At 56.0% G+C, this 9,998-nt stretch overlaps 1 pseudogene; it reads right to left on the bottom strand.

The window, feature by feature from the left end:
* Positions 1 to 9,681: 9,681 nt before the first annotated feature.
* LOC120965708 (small nucleolar RNA Z247) lies at positions 9,682 to 9,763 on the bottom strand (annotated as a pseudogene).
* Between the last annotated feature and the right edge of the window lie 235 nt (positions 9,764 to 9,998).

Genomic DNA, 9,998 nt, shown 5'->3' with positions numbered 1-9,998 from the left:
CTTTTATCTATATGATAAGAATTATGCCTATGAATGTGTTATTTCCTTTATGCCGCTTGGCACCGGGTCCGATTAGTCGGCCCGGGGACTCGCTGCCTTGTACTATGAAATGCTTCCTTCAGCAGGACAAGTAATGTGTTGGCACTTAAGCCGTCTCCTGCCAGAGGCCGCAGCTCGCAGAGCGACTGTCCGGTGGGTAGGAGAAAGGCAGAAAGGGTGCCCACATGAAAAATGGCTAAGGACCCAAAGCATGTGCATGGTTCAAGCCGACATCCCGCCTCTACGACCGGCTGTTGAGCAGCCAGCCGGCCGGCTTCTAGTTAACTTGCTAAAACGTTCTAAATCGGCTAAGTACTTGCCTTCCCAAAAGTAGCTAAGTACTTGACCCAGCCACAGTTCGCAGAGCGGCTGTTCGGCTGGCAAGACGGCAACTAAGGGAGGGCAGCAAAGGAAAATGCCAAAAGGGCAGAAAGCAAGGAAAGATAGAACTCAGCAAAAATATTTACATAGCAAAAGGCCCTTGGCCGACATTCAACAGAAGTTTGAGATACACCCCGCGGGTGGAATTGTGCAAAGTTAACAAGTTCGTCGAGACTGATAAGCAGGTAAAACAAAAGATAAACTGGCAGCCTAGGGAGCAGCAGATGGGTTCGGTGGATCGGAGGAGTCGGTGGTGCCCGTTGGTGGAGCGGCCGGCTGGTCAGTCTCCGCTTGGTCACCTCCAGTGGCAGCCGGCTCGCTCGGGCGTGGCTCGTTGCTAGAGGCGCGGTCGAGCTGAGGTTGGCCGTCCGCTCCGACCTCCGGCGCCTCCTCTTCGCCTTCCTCCCCCTCCTCGCCTTCTTCCTCACCGCTGGAGTCGATAACCTCGGCCGAGTACTCGCCGTCCTCCGGGTTCAGCCCGAACCATTCTGGTGGTGCCTCGGCGCCGTTTTTGGCTCGCTCCGGGACGAAGACGCTGGTGTTGGTGTACTCGGCGATTGCCGCCGCACGCTTGACAAGGTCATCTTCCAGGACTGCCAACTCCTCCTGAGCCTCCAGCGGAAACGTGGCCAACTAGGCTAGACTTTGCCCAGGGTACCACGCCATGACGAATTCCATGGCCCGGCGTGCTCCAGCCCGGGACGAGGAGCCCTTCCAGGCCTCAGGACGGCCGACCGCCACCTCCAGCCAGTCGGCAGTCTGACTGGCAGTGCGCGGTGCCGGCATGTCCGGCCACAGGGCGGCGATCGCCTGGGCGCCGACACGCTGAAGATGGCGCAGCATCCGGTGAGCCGGCCGAAGACAGGCCTCGATGCTTAGGACCTACTCACCAAGGGTCCGGGGGCGTCGGCAGCGATCTGTGCACCTTCCGCCCTCCGTCCTTCACGAACTGCTTCGATGGCCTGATTGGCGGCGTCAGAATGACCAGGGAAGAAGTCTGCCCCAAACAGAAAGCAAAAAGCCAAAGTCAGAGACGAGAGGCTGGGTCGACTAGCAGCCGGTAGCTCAAAGAAGGAAAAAGAGGGAAGCTCACCATCGACTATTTCTTCAATCTCGTGAAAGCCTGAAGACAGCATGGCCTCCTTGTCGGTCCAGGCAGAGCGTTCGGCGCGAACTCAGCAAGGAGGCTGGTCTCCTTGTCCTCCGCCTCCTTCCGGGCCTTCTTGAGAAGCTCCGCCTGCTCCGCTAGTTGCGCGACCAGCCGGTCACGCTCTTCAGCCAGCTTGCTGCACTCCTCCTCCTTAGCGCGCAGCGCGGTGTTGGCTTCGCCCAGCTACTGCTGCAAGGCGGCGTTGGCCTCTGCAGAGGAAAGAAGAAGGGAAAGGCGTCAGTAACTAGCAGAGAAGAAGCACAGTTGCCGGGGAGATCCGGCTCGACTGCTCAGCAGTCGGCCCGAATCTCGGGGACTACAGCCCGCGGGTGCGCCAGCGCGCCCCCGCGGAGAAAGAAGTCATCAATATCAACCCAAAGAAGATCAGTCGGCAGGAAGATCCGGCCCGACTGCTCAGCAGGCGGCCTGAATCTCGGGGACTACAGCCCGCGGGTGCGCCAGCGCGCCCCCACAGAGAAAGAAGAAGACTTACTCCGGCTCTCCGACAAGTCAACATCACGTTGATCCAACTCCTAGACTTTGGAATTGAAGGCGGCCGCACGGAGGTTATGATAATCCTGCAGCAAGGATATCAGCGCTCAGAGCCTGCTAATTAAAGTTCCGATCCGCCTGCTCAGCAGCCGGCCCGAAACTCGGGCACTACACCCAGTGGGTGCGCTGACGCGCCCCCACGAAGCAATACAAGAGTTAAAAACGAAGAAGCAAGAAGCGTACCCGGATGGCCTCTCGCAATTCCAGGAACGTCTTGTTGCAGTGCTTGATAGCGTCGGCCTCGGCGCGAAGTTTGGCTTGAACGTCCAGGATCGCCTTGTTCAGGGGGCCCACCCGCCTCCCCGCACCCACCCAGTGGGCGCGGCGCTGGTCGCCTTGGTGTCCGAGATCGAGGACCTTGCGGCGCCGGTCTCCCGTGGGCGTGGCGCCGAAGCCGCCTTTGCAAGTCGGCGGCGCTTTGGTGTGTGGACCTCAGGAGTCGGGCCCGTCACCACCTCGTTTCAGGCTGGTCGCACCGGCGGGTCCATCGGCTGCTCGCCTTGCGTGTTCCCGGACGGTGGCGGTGGAGGCACGATTACATCCGGCATGGCGACGTCGCCGCTGTCCCTCTCCATGACAGGGTGCTCGCCGCTAGCTTCCCAGTCTGCGCCACGAACTCCGGTGATGGCGGCGCGGAGTTCAGGGGAGTGACGAACACCGCCGACTGGCGGCGCGCGGCCTCCTCGGCCTGCTTCTACACCGCGTCGGCTGCCTCGGCCTCCGCCAGTTTCTTCAGGGCGGCGGCCTCCGCCTTCTCTACTTCTGCCTTCTCCAGACGGGCGGCTTCCTGCTCCTCGCGCGCTTCCCGCGCGTTCCGCTCCGTCACCTCCTGGAGGTCGGCGGCTGGATCGATCCACCGAGTGGTGGTGGAAGTCTCTGCCGACCCCACGATGGAGGCGGCAGCCGACTTCTCAAGAGAAAGCGGTGCCCTAGATCAAGGGAAACAAAGCAAAGAAACTCAGACAAGATCAGCAAGGAAGGAGAAAGTACGAGAGGAAGGCGGTACTTACGGGCAAACCAGCTGCGGCTCCTTCAACGCCTTGCGGAAGCGGATGGCCTTCGTGGCCGCTTAATCCCGCTTAGTCGCCGCGGCAGAGCCCTTGGGCTTCTTCGGCCGGCTACCGAACAAGCTCGGCGCGGCCCTGCATTTTTTGCACCACCTTGGGCATCCGGCACGGCAGATGAGCTCGCGCCCAGCTGGCCGGACCGTGGTTGGTGGCGCGGGGTATCTTCCCCCGCATCATTGTCAGGGCAGTCCTCGAGGCCGGCTCCGAGCCTCGAGCCACCTGCTTCGCCGCCTCCCCCCTCGGCGTCGTCCTCCAAGGCCACCGCTCCCAACTCGGGGTCATCCACGTCGCCCTCTGGTTGGTCGGGGAGGAATTGATGCTCCGGCCCCGCGGCGCCGGCGCCCGGCAGGAGGAGGGGGCTCTGTTCAAAGGCCGATTGGTCTGGTTGGACAGGCAGAACTCAGCAACAAAAAAGATAGAGAAAAAAGAAAGATAACCTACCATAGGCGGGGGGTCGGCGCAGGAATACGCCTCCTTGCCAAACCGCCACTCCTCCGTAAGCTCGCAGTTCGCAAGGTAGTTCACCATGTGAGCTACCTCTGTGTGAGGCATCTCCTTGGTGCATAGCCGGCTTGGGTCCCGATGCCCACTCATCTGACAGATCATGTGAGGGCGGCCCTGGAGCGAAAGCACCCGGCGCGCCACAAAGGCGAACAGCAAATCGGGCCCGGTCAGGCCCTCCGACTGTGTCAGCAACCGGAGCCGCGCGATGGCGGCGGCTCCGGAAGGCGACAGTATCTTGGCTCGGTACGACCAGTTGGGCTGCCTCCCGGCCGGCGGACCGGCGGCGTAAGCCAGCAAGTTGAACCAGTCGCCCTCCGGGAAGACGCACTTCACGTAGAAGTACGACCGCTGCCACATCTTCACTGACTTGATCAGCGTGATGGAAGGAAACGGATTTTCGGCTGCCGGCCTCCGAACCGCAATAAAAGCGCCGCACTGAGCAGGCACGCCCGCGACGAGGGTGCCAAGCTTGGTGTAGAAGAACCCCCCCCCTTCCAAAGCTTGATGGTGGGGAGGACGCCGAGGAAGCCTTCGCACAGAGTGACGAAAGCGGACAGCAGCCACCAAAGTGTTCGGGGTGAGGTGGTGCGGCTGCAGACCGTAGAACTCGAGGAAGGACCGGAAGATGCTGCTCGCCGGCAGGCCGAGGCCGCGCAAGCAGTGCGAGTGGAAGATGACCCGCTCGCCCTCCTCCGGCGCCAGCGAGATCTCCCTCTCCGGCACGAGGCGGACCTTCACGTAGTCCTTGCCAGGCAGCCGCCGCGTCTGGCGGAGAAAGTCGATGTGGTCGTCATGAACTTCGGAGCCGTCCCATGCTCCGGAGCGCGCCATGGGGGCGTGGGGGTGGCAGATGAGCTCATCAGAGACGAGACACTGCAGCGCTCAGCGTGGCTTGGAGGCGCTATGGCGAGAGGAAGAAGAAGGAGAAAAGAATGGGGTGGAGGGGCGCGCATGCTCCGCCGCTCCCCCTGCTCCCCCTACTTATAGGCCTACGGGCTACGAAGCCGAGGGGGCGGGTGTGGGATCATGGGATTAACTATGCTCACGACCCCACACTCCCACCTTTATCGCGCGAGTTACCGCGTGCAGTAACTCCGCGTGGGCTGGCACGCCAACCCGGCCGGTCGACGCCACGTGGCATGACCACGACGGGCGGTGGCCTGGAAGCTTAGCAAGCAAGCCATCTGGTTCCCGCCGTCGCGATTCAAAGTTCTGGACAAGTCCGCCTGGCTAAGGCCGACTCCCACCAGGCGGCTCGACAGAAGTTCGACAAAACTCCACCACGAGCCCTCGAAGAAGGAAGCTGCCGAGGCTCCTCGGCTGCTCAGCCGCGGCGCCTCACCAGCTTCGGGGACTACTGTCGGAGTAATGGGACACGGGTAGGCTCACCCGAGACTCAGAGCCTTTCAAGACATCGGGGCTAGCTACGCCCCTCAAGGCATGCATCGAGATGAAGTGTCACCTTCTGGTGGCCGGCTGGAGGAATAGCCGGCTGTCCGTAGACGGCCGAGTTCCAGAAGCCGGTATCAAGACAAGCCGACTCCTAGTGGGCGGCTTCCAGAGAAGCCGGCCCCTAGCAGTCGGCCCGTGGTGCCCGTAAAGTCTGCACCCTCATCAAGAAAGACAAGACAAGGAGTGGCTACAGTGTAGCCCATCCCTCCCAGATCCAGGGCCGAGCGTGGCCACAGTGCTCCGTACAAGCGGAGATCTCCGCCCGGCGCGGCACTGTTGCAACTCCACCCCTAACATCATCCCTGTCAGGCGGAGCCTTGCTCCCACGATCGCCTGTCGGTACGGCCCAAAGACGGCGGGCCCTACCAGGCAGCGGGAGCCCGGAAGGAGGAGGAAGCCGGACCAGCCGGACCTAAGGACGGCCGAGTTCCAGCGGGCGGCCAACTCCCCCCTCAGGACCCGTGCGCCATTAACCAGACAAGACGCGGAATGGCTACAGTGATCACCCGCCAAGCGGCGGGACTGTAGCCACACTCCCCCGACCAAGCCTGCGTCATTAGCATCACGGCTACAGTGATCGGCATCCGGCAAGACCTGCGAGCAGCGGGAGCGTCCTGTTGGCTCCGTACCAGAGTAGTCGGCAGGGCCCACTAGTCGGCGGGCCCCAGCAGCCAGCGGAGAAGCCGGAGGCCGGAGACGCTGACAGCCGGGTCCTACACCCGGCAAGATTACCTATGTACCCCTGGGGGTAGGCCTATATAAACCCCCCAGGGCACCCATGAAAAGGGTTCCAACCTGATAGAACTAGACTCACCTATAGAGAAAGGAGAGCTAGCCTAGCTTTCTTCCACCTGTAGCAAACAGCTCGAGGAGCACCATTGTACTCACTAGTGCCTTAGTGATCATGTAGAGACCCCGCAGAGCAGGACTAGGGTGTTATCTCCTAGGAGAGCCCCGAACCTGGGTAAAGTGCGTCGGCGTCGTGTCTACGCCTCATCCCGCTTCCAGGCACCGGCGACGTTCTACTCGCTCCCACCATGACAAGCCATCCATTGGCATATGTCGCACCCAACCCCCGACAGACGTTTTAGATCGTTAGGCTCTCTTCATTTATTTGCACTGGCATCAATCTTTGATTACCCAGTGGATGTAATTTCATGTAATATACGCTGGATGTGCAACGTTTTTCCCTGTATGCTGTACATTTGCTTGTTCGGTTTTGGTCCTGTGCATAATTGCCTGTCGTAATGGGCTCAAATTATCTAATTGGGCCTAAAGACATGTACGAACTTTAGTGGGCCCATTAAGTTAATGGTCGGCCCTCTTACCTCCCGGGTCGTTAACAGGCCGACATCGAAGCAGGCAACATGTGGGCCCATTTGATTGCATGGGCCATTAACATGTCGTTACTAAGGTCGGGTTACATATGGCCCAACTATACTGTGGGCCTTTAGCAGGCCGAAGGAGACAGCGGGCTCGTACTGGACCATGAAGAGAATGGGCCGCTAAGAGGCTGAAACTCAGGTCGTACTGTAAATGGCCCAACTGTGTTGTGGGCCTTTAGCAGGCCGAAAGAGAAACCGGGCTGGTATTGGACCATGAAGAGCATGGTCCGTTAAAAGGCCAAAACTCAGGTCCGACTACAAATGGCCCAAATCATTTATGGGTCGTCAACAGGCTGAAAGACACACCGGGCTGGGAATTGGCCCAACACTTAAATGGGTCGCTAAAAGGCCAAAACTAAGGTCCGACTACAAATGGCCCAACTCATATATGGGCCATCAACAAGCTGAAAGACACACCGGGATGGAAATTGGCCCAACACTTAAATGCGTTGCTAAAAGGCCTAAAGATGTACATCCTGAAAATTGGCCCATCGCTTGAATGGGCCGTTAACAGGCCGAAAACACATTGGGCCGATATCGAGCCCAAATATATAGCGGGCTGTTAACGGGCTCGAACTGACGATGGGCTGCAATGGTGTCAAATCTTTATCGGGCCGAATTGGCACATCTCATATGGGCCGTGGGCTTAAATTGACCTGACACAAGTAGGCCTTATATGGGCCGGCTGTCTAATATTTACTGGGCCAGCCTTTTTCACCGGAATGGGCCACTGTTGGGCCGTGCCACGTGTCGACCTATCATAGGCGCCTCCTGTACAATGAATGGATGACATCTGTCCCAATGGTTAGCCAACACGTGTTTCCTCCAGCAATGAGAATTTTACACATGGAAAATCCTCATTGGTTCGGGCTGTTAGCGGCTTATCGGATCAAAAACCGGACCCGATAGCTTAACGGCGTTCCGTTACGGTGGATGCCACATGTCGGTCACCCTTGACGAAAGCACTTCCATGACGCGCAATTTATCGTCATGGAAGTGGACACTTCCGTGATGATAATTTTGGTAATGTCATGGAACACTTCTACGACAGCACGGGTATGACTATCTTGATTCTGTCATAAAATTGTCATGGATGTACATGCATGACAGAAAACGTGACCTACTATGACAAACACGTATCATCACGGAAGTGTCTTTTTCTGTAGTGCAAGACGCCCGAGGGGACAGGCATAGGCAAGACAGGCGAGGCCTCGGCTGCCACACGCGAAGGAGTCCGCTGGTGGGCCGGGTCAGCCATGTCCACCAAGCGGCCGAACCAGGGGAGGCCATGTGGGGGTTGTCGGCTACCGAAGGAGACCCTGCACCGCGCAAGGGTGGACAGGATTGGCGAGCCATGCATGGTGGCATTGTGACAGGTCCGTCGTTGTCCGGTGCAGAGGGGCCACTCGCCATGTCTGTCGTCTGCAGGAGCGATCCTGGAGTGGATCGTGCAACAGTCTACATGGGCAGTGATCACGGGACAGATTCATTGTAGCTTTCTTTGTTGTCTGTTCTGCGCATAATATGACACTGTGCTGCACCATTTTCCAGCAATTTTTCATTAGTTTCTGCACGAGAAAATATTGAAGCATCTCGCTGATGGAGAGAGTCAGTCAATGTAGGGTTAGCACAATTATTTTCATCCCCATTAGCAATGCCAGAATGATATGATGGAAAAAGAAGGATTTCTTTGTGAAGGAGAGCTCTGGCAGTTGGATGAAGATGTTCAAAAGGGAATTTTGTCTCATCCCAAGAAAGACACACTATTTTGACCGAAACATCAGTTTTCAATTATTGAAGGGACAAATATTAGGCCAACACGCACTACCAGAGACACGAACTGGAGTATAGTCTGGTTTAACATGCAAAAGTCATTCTGTAGGAGTTTCATTTTGGATGATACGAGTAGGCAATATATTTATAAGGTGCACTGTAGTAAGGAAAGATTCGTCCCAAAATTTCAAAGGCATAGATGTAGCTGCAAGAAGGGCAAGGCCTACTTCAACAATGTGTCTATGTTTTCTTTCTCCAGACCCATTCTGTTGATGGGCTTGTGGGCATGACACATGATGAGAAATTCCAATTTGCTGAAAAAAGGAGTTTAACTTTTCATATTTACCACCCCAGTCAGACTGGACAACAAGGATTTTAGTATCAAATTGCCTTTCAACAAGAGCTTGAATCTTAAGGAAGACTTGAAAAACATCAGAGTGTTTTATAAGAAGATAAATCTAGTTGTATTTGCTATAGTCATCAATGAAACTAACATAGTATGTATGTCTACTAACAGATGAAGGTGCTGGACCCCATACATCAGGAAAAAAATAAGTTGTAATGGCTTGATAGAAACACTTGTAGACATAGGATAAGGTAACTGATGACTTTTAGCACGTTGACATGAATCGCAAATAATTTCTGAGTTATGCTCCCCGACAACTGGGAGTTTATTTCTACTAAGAACTTGATGAACAATAGAGAAATAAGGGTGGCCTAATCGATCATGCCATCTAGCTAATGAGATATGGATGGCACTGCACACTTGATTATTGAACCTGCTAACAGGAGCAATCAATGGGTAAAGCCCGTCCACGCATCTACCTCTGTAAAGGATTCTCTTTATGACCTGATCCTTGATCAAGAAAAAAATGGGTGAAATTCTAGAAAGACATGATCAAGGATTTGGGGTTCGCACTTGGCTTCATATTCATCATATCCTTGTAAAGTTCTACCGCCGCCACCACCGTTCTGGTGCCCCCCGTTGTTGGAGAAGAAAGGGCGCCGCTGCTATTGGTTGTTGTGGTAGTCGCCCTCATGGCCGCCGTTAGGATTGGGGGTTGGTACTAGCCTCTGCCACCACCATCGCCGCCACCATAGGCACCCGCGCCGCCATTGTAGCCACCACCATGGCCACTGTTGTAGCTACGGCCGCCACCTTGATAGCTGCCGCCCTGATTTCCACGAGATCCATCGCCGCTGCTGCCTTTCTGTTGGTTTCCGCGAGAGACTTTTTGAGGACCATTACGACCACGTGCAGTAGCGTTCGCCGAGGATTTGATGGATCCAGTGCTGTTACCATGGAACATATCCATCCTCTGATCGAAATTGAAGACCATGGAAATGAGAATATGAACAGAGAGAGGTACGGTGCAGACATCAAGGGAAGAAACTATTGGTTGGTAATCAAGATCTAAGCCGGCTATGATGGAAGAGATTAATTCATCTTCACTGATGGATTTTCTAGCGACAGCAAGCTCATCAGAAAAGGATCTAATGTATCCAAAATAGGTGGCAACAGATTGTGTTCCCTTTTGCGCATTGGTGAGGGAGGAATGGATGTTGTTGTCACGGGATAAGGACTGAGCAAAGAATATGTTGGAGAGAGTTGTCCAGATAGCATGCGATTTTTCAATTGAAGCTACTTGGGACCACAGTTTCTTGGATATGTTGCGGAGTAGGTATGCTACAATT

This window comes from Aegilops tauschii, chromosome 5 (assembly GCF_002575655.3).
Source record: "Aegilops tauschii subsp. strangulata cultivar AL8/78 chromosome 5, Aet v6.0, whole genome shotgun sequence".
Taxonomy (NCBI): domain Eukaryota; kingdom Viridiplantae; phylum Streptophyta; class Magnoliopsida; order Poales; family Poaceae; genus Aegilops; species Aegilops tauschii.
Note: the sequence above shows the minus strand (reverse complement) of the source record. Positions and strands in the feature narration are given on the sequence as shown.